Here is a 26501-nt window from a genome sequence, read left to right as displayed (position 1 = left end):
ACATAAAGCTAACGGGCAGAACCTCAGCTCCTGCATGATACTAACTACACTGCCAACAGTGACCATGGCTCCGTCAGACAACAGGCACAATCACCAGGAACCGGACCGCCTTGAGCTGTCATTCCGGTACGGCTTGGGGTCCAATGACAGCTCTGCTCTTCACCACCACACCAGCACACTGACCCTTATGAAAATAAAAGCAGCTCCTCACGAACACACTGTGTATCTTTAGCTTCTCTATTTCTACAGTGGTTAGCATGTATTAAGTTTCTAAATATTTGATGGACTGAATATACCAATAAAAAAATGCTGAAATAAAGTGGCCCATACACACAAAATACAATAGTTTACAAAGCCATCAATGATATATAACCCAAAATATCTGAGATGTCTTCATCCCAAAACAACAACACCACCACATTGTAACAGGTCTATCACCTAGATGCTGGCAAACATCTGTAAAGTGCTTTCACCGTGTGGCCACAAGCAGCAAGCAGCTTGCTGCCACCAGGGCAAGTGACCGCCCCCCACAGCCACACAAGCCAGAAGCTTCAACCAATTTCACAGACTCCTCCTGGGTCAGCACACATCGCCCTTTTAACTTGTTTCCAGCCATTTAAAATTGTAAAAACAATTTCTGGTTCACAGGACACACCCAAAGTCTTAGGCAATAGTTTACCAATCCCTCATGTATTTACTATGTGTTTTCACTGAGAACAAAGGCAAACAATTTTACATTTTACTTAAGTGTAAATGTGAACATGTAACAGAAAGGGTTTCTACATGAGTTTAGAGATTACTAATAGAGGTCACAAAGTTTTTTTCCAGCATCTTCAAAAACAAGCTGTGTGAAAATCATGAAACTGGACCAAATGACACATGACGGCTACAAGACCATTTATCCAGGAGACCAGCAAGTCTGGAAGTAAAGATAGGTTGCAGTAGGCACATCAACTCCTGAACAAAACGAGGACTCCTAATTAAGTGTTTAAATAATATGATATTAGGTTTTCCACAACTGCCATTATCTACAATGCATTTAATCACTGCAATAACAGAACTGCTGGTCCTGGGACTGTTGCTGAAGGACCATACATTGTAACATGGGGAGAACGGTGGTGGGGGGGAACCTCTATACCTACAAAGCTGTATCATGGAAAATAAGAAAATCCAAAGCAAATTTAAATGCCTGATTCAAAAGTTTTTTTCACGCCCCAGCTAAAGTTCTCGCTTTGAACATGCCAGGATCCCATATGGGCGCCAGTTCGAATCTCGGCAGCTCCACTTCCCATCCAGCTCCCTGCTTGTGGCCTGGGAAAGCAGTTGAGGATGGCCCAGATCCTTGGGACTCTGCACCTTGCACTGGCGTGGGAAGAGGTTCCTGGTTCCTGGCTTTAAATTGGCTAAGCTCCAGCCCTTGCAGTCACTTGGAGAGTGAATCATCGGACAGATCTTCCTGTCTCTCTCCTCCTCTCTGTATATCTTAGTAATAAAAAAAATAATAAATAAATCTTAAAAAAAAGTTTTTTTCCCCAACACACACACACACACACACACAAAAAGATCAATTATTTTCGAAACACTTGTGGTCATTAAGAGCAGAATGTGCTAAACCAAAATTTAATTTCAATACATGCAAGGCTTTTTAAAATGTTTTCCCAAAGGAAACCTACAAGCATGCTCGAAACTTCCCTCAAGTTGGCAACATTTCCTGAAGTGGTCCTTTGCCAAAAATGCCGTCAGTCACACAAAACTGGAACGTGGACCCTCCAGCTGATGGGCCGCAGCATTATACTTGTTCAAATCTCAGTGTGCTGAGGCTGCACCTGTTTTCTTTCTTTTTTATTTTTAAAGATTTATTTTTATTGGAAAGTTAGATATGCAGAAAGGAAGAGAGACAGACAGAAAGATCTTCCGTCTGATGATTCACTTCCCAAGTGACCACAACGGTGGAGCTGAGCTAACCCAAAGCCAGGAACCAGGAGCTTCCTCCAGGTCTCCTACACGGGTGCAGGGTCCCAAGACTTTGGGCTGTCTGGATTGCCTTCCCAGGCCACAAGCAAGGAGCTGGATGGGAAGTGGGATTAAAGTGGGATTAGAACCGACACCCCTATGGAGTCCCGGCGCGGTCCAGGTGAGGACTTTAGCAGCTAGACTACTGCACCAGGCTGCACTTTCTAACTAAAGGCTACAGTTACAGTTAAACTGTAAGCTGTAAACTGTAAGCTGATGAGTAAGCCTAGAGTAACCCAGCAGCACACAGCTCTGACCCCGCAGGGCAACCTGCCACCAACTCCCCCAGGAGCATCTCCTCAGTAAGACAACCAGATCCTTCATCTTTAGCAACATTCTGTCAGCAACAACCAAAGTCTGTCACTTTTCCAAAAGGACATTTTGTTTCCTTTGAGTTTTACCACTTAACAGTTCTCAAAATTATGAGGTTCTCCTATATTTAGGAAGGGAAAGTATTAAAGAAATACAAAGCAGTAGCAAGCTTTTGTTTGGGTGCTTTCTGCTCTTCCGGGTACGCACAGCACCTCAAGGCAAGCTCCTGGTCGGGCTGACTCACACCTGGACCCACCCGCGACGCTGGGCATGTGCACTTCTCACTTTCTCCAGTTATCAAACTGTCATGTTCATCAAAAGAATTTGCTGTTGTTCACAAAAAGCTTTCCCCTCAACTCCTTATTTATTCTGGTTTCAGGACACAGTAACAGCATAAATGCAATATACAAATTTCACTCATTTAATATTCATGCATCAGTAACACTCCTGAGCTCTAACAAAGTATACAGTAATAATCAAAATAGGCATGTGAGATGGAAGCAAAGTGAATAAACAATTACAAACACTAACAATGTACAAGCAACAAGTGTGAGAATGGAATGGAATAATGTAAACACAACAGTGCAGAGTCGCAGCGAAGAGACCATCACGAGGCTGTGATGCCGCAGGACAGAGGTTAGGCGGTGTCAGCACCAAGTGCTCTCACACCTGTTACTCTGCTGCCAATTCAGCTTCCCTGCACACGCCTGGAAGGTGGAAGGCAGCGCCAGTGACTGGCGCGGAGGATGGAATTCTGGGCTGCTGTCTCTGAACTGGTCCAGTGCTGAGGCCTTTTGCAGAGAAGCAGCAGACATATTCCAAATAAATAAGTAAATCTTACAAATCAGGGTAAAAGGTAACCTTGAAACTGAGACCTGAAGGATGCAAAACAGCCAGTATGCAAGAAACAAGAACATTCCAGAAACTGGAAGTAACATGCACAGAAGCCCAGAGTCACACAGACATTTAGTCATCCTTTAAGAATCTTGGGATCGAAGGAAACAATATGGAAAAAATAATAGTCTTACCCACTTTTCTGTAGCCCTTGAACCTTTTTACCCTAATTAACTATATAAAGATTGTCAAAATATTAAAAAAATAAATTAAAAAAAAAGAATCTTGGGATCAGCTGAGTAACACGATAAACCATTTAGGTCTTCAAACGCTTGTTCTAGTGGTAATTCAAAAGCTGAAAGGGCACGCGAGAAGCCAGTGGAGCGCTTACAGCCCAAAGCCTGGGTCGCTGGGGGTGGTGCCAAAGGGAGCAGCAGGGACTAGTAGTAGCTAGAATAGATACACTGCAGACAACTGGCTCTAATGAACTGCATAGAGCAGACAACAGAAATTAAGTAGCTAAAAGGAAGTGAAGTGAACTCTGAGGCATCTGGCTTAAGTGATCAGGCTGTGAAACTAAGCAGTGCCCTGTCAAAAACAAGCTTCTAAATGAGTCAAACTGCACTGGCCATGTGGCCATCGACAACTCACTCAGCGTTAAAAATTGATAGCTTTCAGTCACAGCCACCTTACCCCTGGAGAGCTTCACCACCACCACAGGATGCTGTACCTGACAGCACTCTTCTGGAAGGCAATTCACAAGCACACCAGATGCCAAGTGGTTTGGCGGGACCAGTTCTGCCAAAATGATCCACCTGATTCATCAACTGAAGGTCTGGAATGGTACTTCAAGTCTCACAGAGCAGCAAAAACCAAAGAAGAGAGGACAACACAATAAAAGGAAACACGCACGAACAGGGCTGATCTCGGCCTAGCCGTCCCAGGACATGAGCACAGGAACGCTTCAGCAGCTCAAGGAGAAGCAGCGTGAAGAGGGGAGAGCAGCAGCAGCGGATGAAGGGTGTGGTCTGGACACATGGTCGGGCTTGAACTTACACTCAATCATGTTAAGCCTCAAGACGTATTGGAACAGAACAAAGTATGGAACCTCATGTTTGAAGCAGGAGTCCCCTTGCCACTGTGCCAAGAACATGTTTACAAAAGAGAACAAAGGTTTAGGCGGAAGGGCCAGTAATAATCCCAGCAAAGCACGCAGACGGCACGGCCATGACTCGGGATCGTATTTAGAGAGGGGCAAACAGGATCTGCAGAGAAAATCTGGGGTGTAAGAGAAAAATAAGCCAAGACTGCAAAAGTTTCAAGGTCGAGTAACAGGGAAGATGGAGCCACGTTTAGGAAAAGACTAGGAGAAGCAGCTTAGGGTAAAACTGGAGTCAGCTTCAGACACACTATGCTGGAGAAGCTTCTTAGAATGCAGAATGCCCCAAGAGAGAAATCCAAGATAGGTTAAAAAATGTGGAAGGCACCTGCAAAAAGATGTATGATCTATTTAAAGCGAAACAGGAAATATCTACAACAAAAACACAGAGGTTCAAGGCCCAGCCTCCAGCACCTCCAACACAGAAGCTGCAATGATGATGGAAAAAGAAAGAAAACCTGTTAGAAGACATGGCAGCGTGAGCAAAGCAAGAGCACGGTAAGCCACTGCGGTAGCTGTGTCCAACGCTGCTAACAAGCGAGGAGGGGACCGCACGTCCCAGGTGCGGCCACTGCAGGACTGGGAAAAACAGAGACAAGAGGAGCAGAGAGCAAACGGAGAACTGGTTGGAGAGAAGAAAAGAAAAAAACCTTTTTTCACTTTTAAAACTGTCAAATGCTTATTTTAAATTTGTATTAGTTTTTACGATTCAATGTGATTTAGATAGAATTCCAAGCAAGAACATAATATTTCCTTCCTCACTCCCTCCTTCCTTTTAGTTTTTGAAGTAACATTTTAAAATTACATTACAGTAACAAGGCTTCCTAGTACTTCACCAAATACAAAGTTCAACAAGACACAAAAAGATCTTAGTTTATTAGGAATATGGATCACTTCAACAACACTGAACGGTAAAATGATCATTCCATCCATGTTTTTAAAATTATCCGTAAGTTTTGAAGTAACTGATCATTGAAACTACAATAACATTCCTAAGCATTGGTTTGACAAAGAGTATAACAAGTTTTACAAAACTATATCCACAGCAATACAGACACAGAGATTTCTTTTTTGCTTGTTTTATAAATTTGAGCTCTCACATATAAGAAAACAAGCAATATTCGTCTTTCTGGTTCCCACTTATTTCACTCAGCATGGAATCCAACTGATTTCATTTTGCTGCAAGTAACAGAATTGCATTCTTTTCTATAGCTGAAAATTTTCTTCATACATGATCTTTCTCCATTCCCCTCGTGACGGACGCCGTGGCTGAGTGTAAGTTCTGGTTACTGTGAACAGTGCTGTGGTGGCACGGATTCACTGTGCCCAGGCTTCTGCGCATACACCCAGCAGTGGACTGCGGAGTCTACACCTTTGTTAATGGAATTAAAAACAATACGCTTGCAGGCTTACAGCTAGAGCCAGTAGAAAACAAGAAAACCAACAGTGCAAACAAAAAGCAGAATGCCAGAGTAATACTGCTGACAGCAAGAAGGAACGGATCTTGGTCTATCAATGATCCAATGGTCCCATCCTGGAACATTCCAGGCTACCTACCGTGACGGACGAAGCGCTCAGTGACATACGGGACGTGTAGAAATTTCTCCAATTGCTCAATATTTTGAGTGGAAACAGAAAGCAAAGACATTACTAACAGCACAGTGAAGCAAGCACTGGAGCTTTGACAGAGAGAAAAATATCCAAGCACTCACAGAGAATGAACTGAATAGACTAGGGACTCAGCGGCCTCGACGCCAAGAGCATTTAACAGTACTTCAATACTGAAGACACTGAGAAGACGAACTACATTTCGTACAAAAGGAACAGAAATCCAAGCTGTTCTCCCCCACCCCCAATACTGTAAATTTCCCACGAAGTTTCGGAAGACATCTTTCCTCCCACCCCTGTCCAGGAAAGTGACCGTGACTCGATGTGCAATTTCAGCTGGGCAGATGTGAACTAAAGGGACAGGAATAAGATTGCAGAGGCGGCAGGACTGAGGGCCGTTACAATGTTAACTAAGTAAGAGAACTGGGCGAGTGTGCAGAGAACACATGCACCAGGAAGGGAGCGGCAGAAAGGAAGGTCAGAGAGGAAATCAAGGAAACCAGCGGTCGCGTTCTGGAAGCGTCACTAGCCCACCAAGAACACCTACATTCTGAATCAAAGCTGCTCAAAGCGCCACTACAGCACACACGCCCTGAGTTTATGCCAGACTGAAACGCATGCTGCAAAGAAGGCTTGCTATGAAGAGTAGCTATTGAACTTAAGAGACACAAATGATTTACATTTTGGCATAAATTAAACCAAATTCATACTGGTCACAAGCAGTTCATACCCAGATGACATTTTGAGCAGCCTTACTCTACACAGATTCTCACATCACCGAAAATTATAACAGGAATAAAAAGGACACGGACACTGAGTCACGGACATATCGTAAGAGTTCAAGCAAGGAGAAGACCAAGAAGGCCGGCACAGGCTGAAGGGCGCAGCGGAGGCGGCTGGCAGGATCTGATGGCAATAAGCAAAGCAGCGCCCAGAGGTGACAAGGAAAGCCAAGACGACGTGGTCTGCTCAGTGCTCAGTGCTCAGGGTGCGCACCCCGAAAACTGCAGGAGGCGGCACTGCAGTTGGAAGTGAGGGGAACTACTGCAGTTAGAGCAACAAGGAGGGGGAAGTATTTCTAGAACATCTGAGAACACAAAGGAATAGACAGGACCCATCTCTAGGCCCAAGGTAGTACTTGGTCGTAAACACTGTCCCTTGATACAGACTGGAGGGCGAGAAGGTAAAGCAGCCCCTGCTCACCTCGGGCAGGGAGGCGTGAGGCCGGGCAGGGAGGCGTGAGGCCGGGCAGGGAGAGTACCATTTTGTTTCGGTTGGGTTTTATAGTAACAGGTTTCTACAGCAGCTGGCATTGTGGCCTAACAGGTGAAAAAGTTGGTTTTTTTTTTCTTTTAAGGTTTATTTATTTATATTGAAAAGGCAGATATACAGAAGCCAGCTCTTTCGGGTCTCCCACACAGTACAGGGTTCCAAGGCTTTGGACCATCCTCAACTGCTTTCCCAGGTCACAAGCAGGGGGCTGGATGGGAAGCAGGGCCACTGAGATTAGAACTGGCGGCTATATGGGATCCCGATACGTGCAAGGCAAGGACCTTAACCACTATGTTATCGCACCAGGCCCAGCTAAAAATATTTTAATGCCAGCATGCCACAAGGGAACCAGGTCCCGGCTGCTCCACTTCTAATGCAACTTTCTACTGATGGTCTGAGCAAAGCAGTGGAGGATGGCCCAAGCGCTCGTGCAGAACCCAAGACCTGAACCAAGGATCCTCAGGCTCTCCCTCTGTGTGGCGCTTTCAAAGCAATCAATCTTTAAAAAAGAAACCCACAAAGGTTTGTTCATTTTTACTTGAAAGGCAAGGTTAGAGGAGACACAGGAGCTCTTCCTCCTGCTGGCTCACTCAGCCAAAGGCCCGGAACCAGACGGTCCAAACTGATGAGTCTTATTCCTGCCCTAATACACGAATACACCTCATACGGCATATACAAAACTGCACACACCCCACACGCACTCCAACACCAATGACTTCCACTAAAGCTCAGTGCAGCTCTGCAATCAGTTTACTCTGCACAGGAAAACGTTGAGCAGTGCACTGATCACCCTTCAGGACATCAAATCATCACATTGAAGGTCACCTTTTTCTTTGCATTTTTTCCCCAGATACTCTTACAAAAATAGCCACCAGTGTTTTTATGTACGCACATAAACAAGCATTACTCCAGCTTTCACTAAATCCAATCAATAGATACATATTAAACCCTAACCCGTAGCTTTGAAGCAGCTTTTATTTCCACCCTGAACAACTCTACCAAAATTCAGTGTCAGTCAGTGATAAGCTTTGCGGATGATAAAGACAGAGGAACTTGAAGGACCTTAGATAGGTTAAAAATCTCACCCTCACCCCACTTAAAAACGAATTAGTCACAAAGAAAACATCAGTCCAACAACGTCTGATTTATTAAGTCACAAGCTAAAAGCAGGGTAATATCCCTGAGCAAATGTACAGATGGAAACAAGCAGAGGGAAAATGGTTAGTGTCCCAGGCAGTCTCGCTGCAGCCACACCTGGCTGTGCATGCGCTTTGCTCTGTCATGGGAACAGGAGAAGGGGAAAAGCCCTTTTGCAAATTTGAAGGAAACCTGAGGTAGGAAATTGCTGGATACTACAAAAGGAATTTCTCAGCAGCTCTCTGCAGTTACACAGAGACTGAGGGCGCAGCGCTGCTCAGATGGGCGTTTTATCAAAGACTCACAGATCAGCCTGCATTTTACACTGGATCATATAAAAATACTCGCACTTGACAGCACCATGTTAGGACTATATGATTTAAAGCCACTGTTAGAATATGGTTTGCATTTTCAGTGCAGTCTTGTACACATGAAATTCAAAGATTAAATAAATTTCAAACTCTGGAAATCAGAAATTTGCTAACAATAAATATTTAACCAAAATTCATTAAACTGCTACATAAATGTATAAATAAGCACAGAGCAATGATATGAAGTATATTCAATTAATTTTTAATTAAGCTTTAAGTTCTGGAGTTGGTCCAACAGCAATAGTGCAGCAAACTTTTGCTGAAATTTGTGACATAAACTAAAGACCTCAACGCAATCTGAGATTTGGCATGAATTGTGTACACACGGGGCTTGGCTAGCACCTCAAGGGCCTTAATGGATTTAAACTTTGGGACTTCCTTTAAAATGAAAATTACTTTTAAATTCTTATTGAAAAGGCAGATTTACAAAGAAAAGGAGACAGTCTTCCATCTGCTGGTTCACTCCCTGTCTGGCCACAACAGCCAGAGCACCAGGCCCTACTTTTAATCAATTGACACAGCATGGTTATCTGCTAAATTACATAAATTCACAAAAAAAACCCCACTTCACAGATCCACAATTTTTAAAAAACCCTACACTTCCAATGACACTGCAACAGTTAATGCTGGCAGTATCCTGCTAATAGATGTATTTAATTGGTGCTGAACAGTTTTAACATGTTTTTCATTTTTCAGTATGTGCAAATTGAGACGTATGTATATATATATATAAAACACAGATACGCACACACTAAACTGGGTTGGAGGGTCATCATGATCACACACACACGCACACACATACACACACGCACGCACGCACGCACACACACACACATACACGCACGCACGCTGCAGCTCATGGATGGCTGCTTCCAAGGCACGCGTGTTTTCCCATCTGTGGTAGCCAACACGATCCCCACTACCGCCACCTGCCTGGTTCTGGAATAATAAGAGCCATTCCTCCCACAATGCAGTAAGACCAGTTTTACATGACTTGTCAAAGTCATCTTATTTTCCGCAAACTGTCATATTGTAAGGCAAGTGGCCAATTTTAAGAGATATGCTCCTAGCAGGAAATTTTTTTGAGTAAGTAGTGTGTGTGTAAGCTTTAAAAGAACTCTCAGCTCTATTCTGACTTCTCATAACACTGCCCAAATGCTAAAAGAGAAGCTTACAGAAAGTGCTGCAAATACTAAGCAGCAACTGGAATTACTAATTCCAGAAACTTCCTTTCACAGTCTATCCCGACACCAACATTTAAGGCATTCTCTACCTGGTTCTTTAAAACACAATTAGAAATTACAATAAACGTATCAAACACTAAAAAATATTATTGCTTCTACAAAATTATAGTAAATTGTAAGAACAAAGTGGCATTGTCAGTTTCCTTACAAAGTAACATTTTCATTTAATTGCAACCAGTTATTCAGGAAAACAAAAATATGTGAGAAAATTTAAATTCTCATATTTTTTCAAACAGGCCATTTTACCTCCAAAAGTTAATTTAGATTAAACTTGATTCCTGCTGCTACTTAAACTGATTCGAAACAGGAATTTTTAAAAATTGTTATTAGCAAAAATACTGTAAACATTAACACTGGCAGCCTAGAGTGAGATGTGTCCTGAGAAATTTAGACAATCCACAAAATGAAAAAATCAGACTGCACAGTCACAGGATGCTTACTGTACTTTCAGTTCACACCAAGTGACTGACCGGTCCCCACCTCGCTCTGAGTAGAACCAAGCTGGATATTTGTTTTATTGCATAATTTACTTTAGAATAACAATTCATACACTATCATTTGCTTTTTTTCTGAGGATTTCTGGTTTGTCGTGTATCAAAACGGCTAGACATGGTGATCCTCTTACTGCTCAAGTCCTGAGAGTTCTCAGTCATCCGCAACTTAAGCATGACTAAAGTAACTTCAAAAAAACTCCAAATTCAACTCTGAATTCTACCACTGCAAATATTGGGTAAGTTGACATTTTCTAATGCCAGCCTTTTCGCTAGCAGTACTCACAGGAATAAATTATTCTAGAATTTTAAAGATCCTCAATTTCTCATCAAAACAATTCATAAACATAACCCAACACAAACTCACTAGAACTTTTAAAAACACTCTCAAGCACAACGCTCTATTCCCTGGACACTCAGCACGAGCAGCAGGACATGAACGCAGGCCCGCGCTCTCCGCTGCTGCCTCCGGCTGAAGGAGACCAGAAGTGAACGACGTCTCTTAAGAGAAGATCACAACTAACAGCCCCAAGGTCAGGGAGACCCTCGGAACAGGTCTCGCTTCACTGCCTTCTCTCTGAAGAGCTGCTCCCTTAGGAAGATCCGGCACTTCCGAAGGTAACAGGCCTGGGGCCTCTGCAGGTGCAGCGTGATCTCACCGAGTCCACCTCAGCCCAGTTTACCAAACAGAAACAACTTCCTGAGGCTAAGGCAGGAAAACTGGACAAGGCCGTATCTCTGTCACCTGGTCATCTGGCACACAGAGAGCAGAACAACGCTAAGCCGGCAGAGCTTTTTCAACCAGGGCACTGCCCCTGCTGAGCACCCCCCAACGCAGAGCAGGCCACAGCCACGCACAGACCACATCAGCTCCTGGGCAGTGTTTGCTACCAGCTCTGATGCTGTAAAATGTTTCCAATCTATTTCACCAACAGATACCAAAGTTACAATAAAAAGAGACCTACAAGAAAACCACCAAGTTAATACAAGTAGTGTTTTCAAAAACAATCACAAACCAACATGTACCACTACTAATGAGCTACCATACACTTCTTTCAAACAAATTCCAACGCAGGCTCAGAGCGAAGCGCCTGCTCCTGCCCGGCCAGGCAACCCAGCACCTCTGGTACGACCGTCAATGTTTACCACCTACTCACGTATAATTATTAATAATCACCAACTAGTACATAACAGAGAAATAAAATCACCTCCTAACAGATGTATTGTTTCAAATAATTAACTACAGTGCCGTTTGGCTGAACAGACTTACACAGCCAGTTTCAATTTCACTGCTACTTCTAGCTATAAAGGAACAATATCCAAACCAACTCTCCATAACCCAGCTTTCACCAGCCCTTACCCTCCCCCTCACTCCCCAGCCTGCACAGAACTATCTGTGCCTTTCCTCCGTACCGCATTCCAGCACCGGGGGGAGGCTTGCCCTTCACCACCCTCTGCTATTGTCATAGTGGCAGTGCAAACATAAGCACACTTACCAACTCGTATGCCAGCCATGACTAGTAATGTACACTCAATTCAGTCTGATAAGTGTTAATAATGGAATTCATTTTTCTACATATTTTGGCAAAAGAATTAAGTAAAAAATAGGGCTTCCTTTAAAGTCTTGACACCTGAATATTATTAAGCGCTTTATTTTTCTATTAGTCCCCTTTTTCCTTTCAATTGGCTTGCCCTGCACACCGAGAGGACCGCTCCAGGAGACTCGAGCCCCGGAGAGCCCACGGGACTCTAAGTTCCAGGCTGCACTAAGCTTTGCAGGGCACCTTTTCAATTCCTTCTCAAGCACTGGAGACTGAACAGTCTCCGCACTCCTTTAATCCTCGAACGGACTTCTGCAAGTTTTCCCAGTCACTGTTGCAATCACTTCAGGGCCTTGTCTTTGTGCGCGGGCTTCAGAACGCAGATTAGGTCAAAGTAATGAATACTGGGTGCAGATTAATCAGATTTTGTCTTGTGCGAGAAAGCACATCCTCACTTTCTGTTTTTAACTCAGAGATTTGGGAGGATTTAAAAGTAAAATGAAAGTAGCCTCTTGTCTGATTTTAAAAACAGTAAGAGCACCATACTGTAACATTTGCTAGGAGCCCCCGGAGGTCTTGAGCGCTCACCAAGGGACAGGGACACAAGGAAATGGCTTCCTGAATTCCAGACAAAATACAACTTGGCGATCTGAGACACATCAGCCCAGACGGTGTCAAAGGAAACGCTGCCGTCTCTCCGAGCTGTCCAGACTGGGCCACCATTATTCACCATACAAAGCTCTCGTTTCACTGAAACCACTCCTCGTTTCCTTTCGCCGACCTCTGCATACCAGCGGCCCAGTCTGTCTTCATTCACCACTTACAAGCAGGGGTGGGGGTGGGAGCACAGATGTCTAAGACCCACAGGAGGAGACAATGCTCCCTCCAGCGAGGAAGGCCAAAGCCCAGCAAACTAGACCCAACTCCAGAGCCTGGCAGCCCCCGCCGGTGGGCAACTGAACTTCCCAAGTCCCGGCTCAAAGTCCTCTCCCCGGACAAAACACTCCGAGACAAGTCCACAATGCTTGCGTCCCGTTTGTCCAATTTGGGGGCGAAGCAAAAACTCACTCCGCTGAAAAGAAAACGTGCTCTTAAAAAAAAAAATCAACTTTTGCTGCCACGCAGCTCTCTGAATCAATTATTCCCACGAACGAAATTCTCCAGACGACCGGCAGCTGGAACCCGTGCTCGCCCAAGGGCCGCCCCCTCCCGCGCCCCTCCCTCCCCGCCTTCCTAGGGTCTCAGCTCCCACGGCCACAAACCCCCACAGGGCTCCTGGCGCACTCCACGCCGCTCCCACTCACCTGCACGCACGGGAAAAGCCAGGTGCACGACGCGCGCTTCGCGTGTGCACACCCTACTGACGCATCGCACGGGCTGCACCGAGTGCGATGCACTGAGTTACTCGGAGGTTTAAAGTTGTTACGATTCGAACTTAACACTCGCAGGTCGTTTTAAATACAGAGAGGACAGATAGATAGATTCTTAATCGTCCTGAAGATCCAGAGAGCAAAGCGGCAAAGTCCCCCGGCCCCCCATCCTCACCGGAGGAAAAGGACCCGGTCGGGTGGCGTCCCCCCCACACACCCCGGCCTCAGCAACCCGAACCCCAACTCGCCGCCGGCCTGGGAAGGCGGAGCCCCCCGGCCGCACCCCGCCCCCCACCCCGGCGCATCCCGAGGCGCAGGGTCCCTCCCCCAAACTCGACCGCGGTCACAGCCCGGGACGGAAACGGCGGCCTCCCACCCCCCTGCACACACACACACACACACACACACACACAACACACACACGGTCATCCGGGCTCCTGGACGCGCCCCCGCGGCGCCCCCGGCCCCGCCGCCCGTGTCCCCCGGAGCCCCCCGAGGGGCCGCGCGGGCCGGAACCTGGGCCCGGCCGCCGCCCTGGGCGCCCTGGACGTCGCTCGCGCCCGCGGATCCCACCGCTCCGGGGCTGCGCCCGGGGCCCAGCAGCTGCCCGCCCGCCGCCCGCCGCCCGCCGCCCGCCGCCCGCCGGGACCGCGCGCCCGCGACGAAGTTTTGGCTCCGAAGAGGGAGCGGGAGTAGCCCAAGGAAGGAGAAGGCAAAGGAACGTCCAAGCACCTCAGGGGAACAGGTTCCACCCGCCGCGGGCGTCCGACCGTCCTCGGCCTGCGGTGGCGGCTCGGCGGCGACCGCAGCTGCTCCTCGCACCTTCCTCCGTCTCCGCCTCCCCCTCGCTCTCAGCTCCCGGGGCCGGGCTAACGCGGCTGCCACAGACCGAGAGCCTTAAAATGGCGCCGCACAAGGAGCTCTTATAAGTCTCGCTGGCGCCGCTGTATCCTGCCGCCGCCGGCGCAGCGCGGAGCGTTCCGCCGCGCGAGGACAAGGGGCGGGGCGCGGGCGGCCGCCGAAAGTAGTCCCGCGCCGCCGGCCGCTCGCCGCTCGCCGCCGTCTGAGCCCCGGGCCGGGGCGGGGCGCGCGCGGCCCGCGGACGCTCCTCAGGCGAGCCGGCCGGGCTGAGGCGGGCCTGGGGCAGGGCGTCCCGGGGGGCCGCCGGGCTGCCAAGCGGGGTCCCCCGTGGGCCTGTGGGGGAGCTCCTACTGTGTCCCGGGCCGGACGCCCTCGCCGCCCGCCCGCTCCCCGAACCGTGGGCAGCCGAGACCTCGACGCAGGCTTCCTGACTCCCGCTTGCAAGGGAGGGATACCCCGGCGGCCGCGTGGAGCGACCGGGACGGGTCCTGGGAAGGCGGAAGTCCGGAGAGTGGCCCGCTGGGTGCCCGCTGTGGACTTCGGGGGTGTCTCTGCGTGCTTCGCGGGGCCTGGCTCGGCCCAAGCGCACGGCTTCCCCTCCCCGTCCAACCCCCAAGGCCTCCGCTGTCCCTGCCGGTGGTGGCCCGCCCTGAATCCTGCGCGAGCCGTCCTGTCCCCACTCGGGGACGGCGGTGAAGTGGCCAAGCCCCCCGCGGCTCAACAAGTCGTCCCGAAACCCCACGGAGCATAAATAACGGACAACCCACCCCCCAGCCCTTGTGCATTAGTTTGATTTTTTTTATTATAGATGACACGTTTATCTGTCCCCGTCTGTCTCTAAGGACACAGAGTGTGTGGGTGGGGATATATATAAAAAAATTTTTTTTTCCTTTAGAAGAACTGCATGGCTGCATCTCTGATTACTTGAGGTATCCAAGCATGCTGTTTACAGACGGCACAATGGGTCAGGCAGCCTCCAGAACGTTTTCAAACTAATTTTCTTCAACGTTGTGTTAATTCCCCTTAGCTAGAGTGAAGTTGGGTCTTCCAAGTCCTTGGGATTGTAATCTAGCAGAAGTGGCACCTATGGAAGCTGCACTGCCTATGCCAGAGTCACTTCCTGTGTTGTTTTCTACTCTTGTAGGTCCTTGGAAACAATGCAGAAAAAGTGCCAAACAGCAACGGTGGAAGTTACCTGGGGCCGGGGGGGGGGGGGGGGGGTAATCGATGCATATGCAAAGTGGGTCTTTATACCTAAATACTAAATCCAGGCGGGAAACCTTTTTCCCAAACTTCCTGGAGATGGCCTGGGGAGTGTTAGGGCTAGTGCTTTAGGACCGTCGTGTTGTTTAGATAACACTTCTTGCTTGTCTTAAAGATAGCGTGCCACACCGTGTGCTGGGGTGCTGCCTCCTCTCGGTTGCACGCCGGAGCCCCTGCGGTGGATAAAGTCCACGTGCTAACATGGTGCTCCGCCAGATCCATTGTCTACCAGCACATTCCGGTCCGGTGTCTTTGCAAGGAGTTCCACAGAAGGAAGTGTAGCTGATGGCTGGGGGTTAATTTCACTGGTCACAAAACAGATGGAGCAGAAAGAAAAGGTATTTCATCAGAATAAGGTTTCTGGTATAAACTCAGATGTATAAATGGCGTATCTTGGTATTGATCCTCAATTTTTAATTGTCATGTTACAGAGTCCAGGAGTATTGCAGCTCGTTTGATTCAAGTTAGACGTTTAAAACCAGATGACTGATTAGCCACAACTAGAGGATATGTTTTAAAAACAGGTTTGCCTCTTTTAGATTGTTTACTATTGCTAATAAGGCAAGCTGTTGAAACCTGTAAAAAAAAATTACCTGCACCAGTAGAAAATCGAAATAATGAGAACACTTAATTGTATTTCTCTATTCAGGTGCCAAAATAATCTAGGAATTTTTTGTATTATTTAGAGTCATGATCTTGTCATCCTTGTTGATACTTTAAATACACACATTATTAAAAGTATAAAATTTGCAACAATGCAACACATTGTGGGTTTTTTTCGTCAAATTTATGTATCCTTAAGAACCATGGGGTGACTAACATTAACACAAGTTGGATGGATTTAACAAATTGCTCAGAATTTTTATTTGCTTCTCATAAAGCAATTGTTCTAATTGTCTCATCAAAATTTGACATGAATAACTTCTGTGAAATGAAGACAAATACTGTTATCAAACTGAAGAGAAAGCACAAAAATGCCTAATGAATAGATGAAATTAGTGATTTTGTAAAAATAATTAACGAGAAATTGAGCAATGCATTTCTTTTAAAAAATGTAAAAGCCCATTGGGTTATCTTTTTATACCTTCTCCATCTAGAACCAATCTCATGAGTTTGACATAGATTAATTCATCCTGCGAAATGGCCCCAGACAAATGGTTCTACATTTAAAAGCTATGTTGTTAGAAAGCAGAAGTGTCCTGCGCTGGCTTCACAGAAGACACTGCTTGTCGCCATACCAGACCATTGGCATATCAAACAGTGATTATAAGGAAAGTGAAATCGCACACTTCTGAATTAGCTTACACACACACACACACAGTGATGAAAATAAATGCCCAGATTGGTTTTTTTTGCACATCACACAGAAATATTATGAAGACGATTCCATTCACTTTTCAGGTATGTAACGCGATCACATGCATTAATATTTCTTGGGCACCTGAGACAATGAGCTTCCTTTAGCCAGGGAAACGGGGGGAGTGGCCCCTTTGGATCAGATGGCTTAAGTTCATGTGAAATGGCTACTGTTTGTTGACTCAACCTGAAAACAGGCAAGCAGCGGTAGCAAACAGGCTGTGAGCCCAGGGTGTGGTCTCTTGGCTTCCACAGCTGAATCCCCTTGGGAAGAATTCCCTCCCAGCAGAAAGGAAACCCTAAATAGCATTCCATGCATTTACCAACAACAGTCCATCCAACTCTCCAAGACGAGCCCGATAAAAGATTCCTTTATGACAAGATGAAAACACTGGACGACAATTAAAATCAGCTTTTCCTTTAGCAGTTCACCATGGGCTATTTCTGGATTGGGACTTTGGATTTGCAATCCGTCATCTCGGGGTTCAGTGTTATCTTTTGATTTCTTTCCAGCTGAACAGGCTAAGTAGCTGTAAATACCTCTTGTCAGACGACGTGGTTGGCTATTCTTGCACACACAAGTCGTCTAGGAACCCACAGGGTCAATGCAGCAGAGAGCCACCCTGGGATGCTTGCAGCTGATGTGCGCTGCAGAGCGAGGGAGGGACAGTGAAGGTGGCGGGAGAGGACAGCCATGGTGGTGGCGGTGGCCTGGTCCCTTCGCGTACTTCCAAGTGGCGTGTTCTCCAGGCCTGTGCACAGGAAGTGCGCTGTAATGGCTACCCCGTAGAGGGTGAAGGAGAGGCAGTGGACATCACCCACACGATGGTCAAAGAACACGACGGTGCATGTTTGTCAATGTTTGTGAAAAAGAATACAAATACCGCTTGCCTGGCTAAGAAATCATGCTTGGGAGACACACCCCACACCCACACACACACTAGCGCGCACACACACGCACACACACATACAACCCCTCTATTAAAAATTTCAAAATGGTTGCAGATATTTTATTCACAAGAAGGTGAAAGGCGTTTCCCATTGCAAGAAGGATTAACTTACCGGAGGATTCTGGGACTGCAGATGAACACTGCGGCAAAATCCTAAATTCATCGAAAAAAATCATTTCTGGACTCAGGCTGCTAAAAAAAATAGAATTATAGAAAAATCATGAATCAGATTAAAACAAGCCAGTTTCACATTCCCAAGTGTTCAAAAAAAAAAAAAAAGAACCTGATTCTTTTCTTTTAACTCATCTCTTTAAACAATGCAAATTTTAAAGTAGCTTTTCTTCCCAGAGCACGCAGCGCCATGAAATCGATAATTTTTGATCTTTCGGTTAGTAGGCAACATGGTGAGCTATTGCAGGGTCTGCAGGCAGCAGACATGTTCTTGTCAGCTAAAAATTTTCATATTGTTTCTGTATCTGCTGAGATTGTGGATGGAATATCACCCGTTTTTTGTTTTAGCCTGCACGAGGCTATAGGGACGCACACCCTCAGTTTGTCGACATACACATGTCTATCGCTTTATATGTATTAAAAACAGGAGTCTTACTGGATCTTAAACAAAAAAATTATGTAAAAGGAGTGGCTAGTGTGATTATAATCCCATCATGCAGGGTCCACGGTTCCCATTTAGTGAAATTTCGCAGAGGGCAACTTCTTAAGAACATCCCTGCTGTGCAGAGTGAAAGGCATGAACAAACCAAAGACAGAATTCATCTGTGTTTATATTTTACAAACAATGAAAAACCTACTCTTTGTATGCCTTTTTTTCCCCCACCTTATTATTTCATGAAAACTGCAGCATTTCCCCGCCCCCCATCCAAACACTCACCACCCCAGCACTGCGGTACTCCGTCCCTGTCTCGCTTCTCCTTCCTCTTCTTTTTCGCTTTCACAAATTCTGCACGCGCCATCTTTGTGTGGGGTGATTCTTTGCTAATTTCAGTTACCCATTCTCTTACAAATCAGTTCAGAAACAGAAAATTATAGTGCGCTTTGGGGCTTCATTTGCCTCAATTTCTTGCAGTCTTTTCCTTCTGCCTTAGAAAAATGGAAACGACAGGGAAGAGGGAAGCCAAAAAAAAAAATAAATAGATATTTCTATTATTGCCATAACCTGTTGTATACAGTGGTGGTAAAATACATATATATATAAAATTAACATACTAGCAACAGCTGTGGCCTAAATAGAAGCTATGAGATAATTAATGTGCTACGACAAATTAATTTGCTGCAGGTGCTTCTGCTGTGAACTGAGTAACCCATGCCACGTAAAGTCTAAATACAATTATGGATCCCCTCACCCCAACACACACTAAAACAAAATACAGAGCAAAATGTCCTGTTTGGTGAAAATGCCTATTATGAGAAGGAAAAAAAAATTCTCCCCTAGTTCTTTTCCCCGCTGCCTTTTACCAACCCATCCCTTGTGGCTCAGCCATCCTTGGTTAAGTGTGGAGTTGTATCAGGCGTGTGTATGCGTAGGGCTGTGCACGTACCGGGGTAGGAAATACAGCATTTTTAAACATCGAGAGCTTATATCTTACACACGAAGTTGGAAAGCCTATGGACCAGCTATGGACTTCTTGCTACACACACACACACACACACAAAAGAAAGAAAATTAAAGATGGCTTATAGTATTTAAGAACATCACTGGTTATTTCAAGGAAAATTAGACATAGCTGTGTGTGTAACTAGAAGAAACTAGCAATGCTGAACAATTACCTATCTGGATTAGTAATTTTAAAAATTATACAAAAAGGAACTGTGCTTATAATATGGCTCTCCCCATGGATGTGTGTCAGAATCTTTTTTTTTTTTTTAACTCTGTCAAGTTGAGTGCTGGTGGAGAGTGGTGGCTGGCTGTATCACAAGTGTGAGCCAGAAATACATTGTATCAGGGTAACACAGGCAGGGCCCGAGAAGGTCACAATGCCAGAAGCAAATGTCTCTTTTCTATTTTTTGACACTCAGCAAAAAGTAACTTTGGGCCTATAGAGTAGAGAATATAGAGATTGATTATCCAAAAAAAAAAAAAAAAAACAACTACTTGTCAAAAAAAACCCTCTAAAGGGTGATCATTTCTGATTTTTCTTCTACTAATGTTATTGAAAGAAATGACATATTTGCATTGCAGGCTCAAAAAAAAATTTTTTTTTGTTTCTTGAGAAGCAAATGGATTTTATTTTGGTCAAATTCTCAAGGTTACTGGCTATTAGAATTTAATCTTGTAGGTGACCTATAATTTAATTCTAAGGTTTGCAATACAGTATATTTGTTACACAATGCCCAGATTTTTTTTTTTTTTTACTGCATTTGGATATAACATTGCAGCAATTTTAGTTCTAAGATATAAAATGATTTAAATGGAACACTATTTCAGCTCCACCCAGAAGGGATACGGAATGGATTTTTCTTTTGTGCGTGGATTTTCTAAGATGTTTTATTTCTTATATCGTTTCCAGGTGGACAAGCTGTGCGCTAACGCCTCGTCTTCTCACTTTCATCACCCCATTCCTCAGGTGGACACAGACTTGGATGTCACTCCATCTTTTTTTTTTTTTTTTTGTCTATACAAAAGCTTTCCCTGCATCATCTATTTTCAACTCGGCTCATGGTTTGAATTTACAGTTACAGGATTTGAGGGGGGGAGGGGGAGGGAAAGAGACAAAGACTTAGTGGTTTTCTTTAAAATAAGAGAGACAGAATAAAGAAATAGCCAATTCTTTGATGGAAATGAGAAAAGTTGACAAGTATGGAATGTACACACCTCCACTGGGATTTTCCAGCCATTTTCACGTCAGCCGGCTGTGTCGTTCCACTCGCGTCGTATAGTTGTATAATTACGGAAAAGAAAAAAGTGCTTTCATTTCTGTTCCTTCCGGGGGTCGTCCGTTTGGAATATTTCTCCTAGCACTCTAAATGGCGTTAGGAATCACGTTGTGGGAAATGGAGAGCGTAGGTGTCCAACGCCCCCGACCCGCCTTCCGCCCCGTGTCCCCTTTCTGTAGTAAACCCATCCCAGGTCCTTGGCCCCGGACGCGCATACGTCTGTTTCCAGAACCCTTCTCACATTGTCAGCATCAGTGACATGGTGCAGGTTTCCAGCAAGAATGACAAAACGATGGCTGCTGTGACCCAAATCGTTTTGAGTAGTTTCTTATATAGGAAAAGCTAATGGCCAGAACTAAAGTGATGCCTTTTTGCAATTGGCAAAAATTGCATAATACTGCAGGCTTATCCTCCACTTTATTGAAACAGCAATTTCTAAACATTTTTTTACTGAGAAATTTTACTCCAGCAATTTTATATGCACACGCCCAGATTTATATTGATTTCAATTACACATATGAACTGTTGTGAATACCTTATATTAAATATCAGTGAAATTGATTTCCTTTTTATTAGGAAAAAAAGGGAAATATAGGGGCTGGAAGATTTATTTATTTCCTTTTTACACTGGCTTCTCATTGTGCCTTCTTGCTTTCTCTCTCTGTTCAGGCCAACTTTTGAAAGTCTAAACTCTTTTCCATAATCCATTTTAAAGCAGTTTTTCATTGTGGATTTGTGTGTTCTGTTCTTTAAAATGAAACTCAGCGCTTTATTTATTATAGTTGCTGATTATCGCAAAACCCTTTTAGGAATTGCACCTTGATAATGTCTGCTGACTTTAAATAAACCCTTTTGATAAAACGACCCTTCGTGTCTCTGGTAAATTTATCTAGTGTGTGCATGCCTTATGAAGACTCCGGCTTCACCATTTTCTCTAATTAATTCATGTTTGGATGGATGGGTGAATCCTGTGTTTTTAAGTCTTAACAAACAGGATAAGGAGGGCTTTTTTTTTTTTTTTTAAGATTTATTTATTTGTTTGAAAGGTAGAGTTACAGAGAAAGAGGGAGAGACGGTAACAAAAAGAAATCTCCAATCTTCAGTTTCGTAAGACTGCAATAGCTGAGACTGGGCCAGGCTAAAGTCAGGAGCATGTGACCGAGCCAGGTCTCCCATGTGGGTGGCAGGGGTCCGGGTAGTTGGGCCTTCTGCTGCTTTCCCCTCACTGACTGCACTAGCACATCTCATTCTCCCTCAGCCACTCCTTCCTCTACTCACCCGACTATTCCACAACTTTACTGTATTAGTGTATCATGGCTGGAATGAAACACACCATCCAGGCTGCTTTAAGGAAGAACCCTTTGCTGGGTGAATCATCTCAGGGTGAGCCTGGGCATGACTCCTGTGTCTGTCTGGTCCCTGTCTCACTCCCTAGAGAGCCAGTAGGGTTCAATCACATTGTATTGCCCCTTAAAGATCTAATCTGATTGGACTGCTTTCCAAAGGCCTCACCATGAAACACAATTCTTGGTTTGCACTTCCACCCTCTTCAGACTGTTAACATAAAACCTTGGGCCAAAGCACCTATACTCCATGCCAGGCACCGCCTGACTGTTGGATTGTTGCCAGTGCGTTGTTGTCAGGAGCCAATGTAATGGTCATAATAGAGCTCTCTGTAAGCTACCACATTGTAGTTGTGGTTGTCATGAGACTCCACATCATGGCGAGCAAAACTTGTGTTATAGTTCTTGGGCTCCTCTCTCCTCTTCCGTTAGGCCCCCAGTCTTTAACAGGGTACAGTCCCCATCAGAAGGGAATCAGGGTGCCCCACTACAGTGTCCCAGTGTCCAGTTTTTTGTTCTTTCACCTTGTGTAATGTGACCCCTGGACACTATGGGGTCTGAGGCACCTGAGACATGGATGTGAGGCCTCAGATCAGCCAATCAGTTGCTTCTGTCTTGGGCTTGGACTGGGGCAGAGGATGCTGAGAAGCCCAAGCAGAATGAATTAGTTCAGTGACTGCAGTAAGGTCCTCCCTGTATAGAACTGCCGCTTTTCTGGAATCTTGATGGGCAATCTTGGAAGCAGTTTTAGTTCTGTGACCCTAATCAGCCATTCCCTTAAGCCTTCTCCAGAGGGTGGTCCTGAATGCTCACACCTTCCCTCATCTTTGTAACAAAGTCCTGTGCTATGAAATTCAAAAAACACAGTTTCTGTGTATTAATCCATATCCCAGTCTTCAGTGAAGGCAAAAATTCTCCTTCCTCTTCAGCTCCAGCTGCAAAGGGGTTGAGTCAAATTCCTCTCGCCATCACACCCTGCCCACTGGCTGCTATTTTCCAGCCCCTTAGAGTTGTGGCCATGAGGACATTAAGAAGAAGGCAACATGTCTTGGCTTGCTGGTTACTGTTGTACTCTAGCTCTTACTGGGGCCCACCAGTGGCTTTGTTGGGGTATTATGGGAAATGCATTGGCAGCTCCTGCCCCAAGACTCTCTTGCTGCTCCCCCCTGGGGCAGGGAGGGATTCCAGAAAAGTCCTCCGAAAGTTCTCTGCAAGGATCTCCCCTCTGCGTCACATACTAGTCTTCATCTCCAATCCCTTTGATGCCCAGTGACTTGCCTCACTTCTCACTCTGACAGCTGAGGTCAGCCATCTCTTAGTATCTCAGTTGCAACTTGTCTGCCATCCTGCTTCCCTAGAGATGGCAGAAGGAGCTGGAGCCATGGGTGCAGGGCCCTCACCAAGGTCCTCACCACTGGCCTCCTCAGGATTCTGCCAGTGTTTCAAGCCTATTGTTTCTACCTCGCTGGGGATTCCCGACCCATCCAACATCCCTCCTGTGCATGTCTTCTCTGCTGTAGTTAGCCAGACTCATCATCACGACTTCCTTGCAGCTCAACACTTGGTTTGGAAAGCTCTGCATTTTGATTATTTTCTGCTGTTGTCTTTCTCCCTAGCTTGTACCTGGGCATTCTACTGCCACTGTCTTTTTCAGATTACAACATGCACCTTGTAAAACCTTGTAAAACCTTGTAAAACACTGGAAAACCAGAAATGGGTAACTTAGAATGAAAAAGTGCCCAATAAATCCAGAGGTGTCCATTGGTACTTATACACTTAATTTTACACTAAATAATGCATTCACATCTGGACAGGTGTGTGTGTGTGTGTGTATGTCCTCTATATCTGTGGATTCCATTTTTGTGGAACTGATTGACTACTTCTTAGAAATATTCCAAGAGAAAAACTAAAACTATGTGTTTTGAACACATAGAGACTTTTTTTTAACCATCATTATTCCCTAAACTGAGCAGCACAAGAACTGTTCATAAGGCATTTACATTGTCCATTAGATAGACGGGACTCCTGTTTGCAGATTCACGCCCCCAGTGAAACCAGACACTAGGAACTCCACCAGGGTCTCCCATGGGGGTGGCAGAGATTTAACTTCTTGAGCCACCAGGGTGTACATCAGCGGGAAGCTGGCCTCACGAACAGAGCAGGGACTCTTCAGTGTGGGCCGTTGCCGTTCCGAGTGGCAACCACTGTATTAGGTACTGTAGGCATTCTAGTAATGTTTTGCAGTATATTGGAGGATGTGCATAGGTTATAAGCAGACACGATACCGCTTCCTGTAAAGGGCTTGAGCATGTACCCAGTGGGCATTCCTAGGTGCCACAGGTGTTGCAGCCATTTATGGGCTCACAGCAAATATATGAGAATGTCTGTTCTCTGGCAGTGTCCTCCGCGGAGGGTGTGTGAAGCAGAAGGCTGAGCCCAGCCCACATCCTCTAGAACATTCTCTCTCTGCTGCAGCTACAACTCTCTTTGCCTTGTGTCTTTCTTTCTGGCTTCAGGAAAGAGGCTTGGCCCGTGTGTGAGTTTGGGAGTGGAACAAACAGAAATACTCATAAGTTAATTCCACACATCAGTCATCAAGCAGTGATGGACAGAGAGGTGTAGAGAAATCTGAAGTATGTCCTGCACCACCTCCCACTGTTCCCCCACATGAGCTGCAGGTACTATTGAGAATAACTGGTTGGATGAGACCATGCTGGTGTCCCCTGAGAGGCCCTCTCACACTGCTTCCACAAGATCAGTTGGAAAAACCCAGTCTAGTAGTATGCCAGGAGAGGCTGGGAGTTCCACAAGTGATCTCTCTATACAGCTTGAGTGTATGTTGTCTCTTTTCAACAATGCTGAATGTAGCTTTATAATGGTTTTCTTTAGATGGTGATGACTCGATGGTCATACCTCTTATCTAATAGTCTCTTCAATTTTTATGAAATCTCCTTACTAGAAATATTTTGAGTTTCTGATATATTTTTCCAGTTTGCTGTCTGTGTATGTTTAATACTTTGCCTCTTCTTTCCCTGCCTCCTCCTTCTCCTCTTTCTCCCTCCCTTCAGCCTTCTCTGTTTTTCTGCCAATCAGTAGATCTAATTTAGGCAAATTAATCAAAAGGTGTGTTCTCTGCATTCTGAGTCATAATTAAAGTTCTTTCCTCTATTCCAGGTTACAGAGGGAGGATTCCATGTTTTCCAACAACATTTCTCATTTTTACATTTATATCTTTAATCTATTTGGAATTTATCCTGGAGGAGGTTCATCAAATATTAACTGATTTTGCTCTCTCCAGAATCACCCACCACTATGGAAATTGCCCTTGGATTACTTTGAGCAAGATGTTATATTTCAGTGCTCAAAATCTATTTCCTCTTGCAAATGAGTACGAGTCTCGTGGCTTTCCTCTTAGGTTGGCCTTTACTGCCCTTATTAACAGAGGAGTTTCTGGATGTGATGTCTCCCTATCTGGAACAGCCCATGCTCTTCCTTTCCTATAACTCTTGATTTTTTTCCTTCAGTACCAGTGAAAATGGTAGAGCATTTTCGTGAGCCATTTTCATATGAGGTTCAGCCCAATCTCTCTTGAAATTACAGTGTGCTTATAGATGTAGGCTCAAAAGCTAATGAAAAATACTTTTGAAGATCTATTTAAAATGTAAGTACAGGAGAGAGAGATGGAGAGTGAGGGAAAGAGAGATTTTTCTGTCTGGTGATCCATTTCCCAAATGGCTCTAACAGCCAGGTCTGGACCAGTCCAAAGGCAGAAGCCTGGAACTTCACCCTGGTCTCCCACCCAAACAGTCAAGCCTTCTTCTACTGTTTTCATCTGCACAATCCAGCAAGGGGCTGGATTTGAAGCAGAACAGTTGGGACTCCAAGCAGCACTTCAGTATGGGATGCCAATGTTGCAAGCAGCAGCTTAACTTGCTGCACCACAATACCATCCCCACTGAAGAAAAATATTGAGAAGGCCCTAATAATTTCTTCAAAAACTGACTTCTGAAACCCATCACCCTGCTGTGTACATTTTCAATCTATTTTTGTCTTGATAGTTGTTCACTCTTAGGGAGAAAAATACCAAAAATAGATAGGGAGATGGGTAAGTACGTAGGCATGAGTTGTACCCATCTCTAGAATGTCATAAACTGCCACACAAATCATAGCTGCACAAGAATGTGATTAAATTCAGTTATTTTGGCAAAGGCATACTAACTGCAAGTATTAGACATCTGCTAATTTTTTTTTGTTGTTGTTTTTGGTTTGGCCATCTCTCAGCAGTGCTTCCAAAAAATACTGCCTTTCTCACCTCTAGCCATTGCAGCCACTTGGGGAGTGAACCAGTGGATGGAAGATCTTTATCTCTGTATCTCCTTCTCTCTGTACATCTATCTTTCCAATGAAAATAAATAAATGCTTAAAAAAAGTACTGCCTTTCTTAGGGTAGATATTAAGGCTAGCAGTTGAAACGGATTAGGGAT

The 26501-nt window shown here is 45.2% G+C and overlaps 1 protein-coding gene across 5 annotated transcripts in view; it reads right to left on the bottom strand.

Moving 5' to 3' along the window:
- Positions 1-18699, bottom strand: part of CTNNB1 (catenin beta 1) — a 39657-nt gene extending 20958 nt beyond the window's left edge. For 2 of the 5 annotated variants that reach the window (XM_040994287.1, XM_040994288.1), the window contains exon 1: positions 14085-14264. The gene's annotated coding sequence lies outside the window, so the exon portion shown is untranslated. Of the gene's footprint in view, positions 1-14084; positions 14265-17894; positions 17972-18671 lie in introns of those variants that run through there. The other 3 variants (XM_040994286.1, XM_040994290.1, XM_040994289.1) reach the window with 2 other exon arrangements.
- Between the last annotated feature and the right edge of the window lie 7802 nt (positions 18700-26501).

This window comes from Ochotona curzoniae, unplaced genomic scaffold (assembly GCF_017591425.1).
Source record: "Ochotona curzoniae isolate NIBS_2020 unplaced genomic scaffold, NIBS_Ocur_1.0 contig_908, whole genome shotgun sequence".
Classification (NCBI taxonomy): domain Eukaryota; kingdom Metazoa; phylum Chordata; class Mammalia; order Lagomorpha; family Ochotonidae; genus Ochotona; species Ochotona curzoniae.
The sequence above is the reverse complement of the archived record's forward strand: the minus strand, read 5'-3'. Positions and strand labels throughout refer to the sequence as shown.